The following is a 359-nucleotide window of genomic DNA, read 5'->3' on the forward strand; positions in this document are numbered from 1 at the left end:
GAATTAGTTTCCATGAGCAACAAACTAAAGAGACATAGTAACAGAAAAAAAAAATATATATATATGTTATAAATGAGGAAGGCCTTTGCCGAAGTGCCAGGTTATTAATACACTTGCTGTAAGCCTAGGTGTAAATCACTCATATCTTCAGTCAGTCAAATATTTTAACAAATTTGAATCAAAATGCATGCCGTCCATCATTATAATAGAATAAAAAATACTTAATAACAAAAGTTTAGAGGACATATAAGCCTAGATGTCAATACTCGAATTTCGGGTTATTATGGATAATGAATAAAAATAATACTTTACTCTGGATTCTTATAAACAATATCAGTGTGTTCTCTCATGATCTCTTA

Source organism: Penaeus monodon, chromosome 27 (genome assembly GCF_015228065.2).
Source record: "Penaeus monodon isolate SGIC_2016 chromosome 27, NSTDA_Pmon_1, whole genome shotgun sequence".
NCBI lineage: Eukaryota > Metazoa > Arthropoda > Malacostraca > Decapoda > Penaeidae > Penaeus > Penaeus monodon.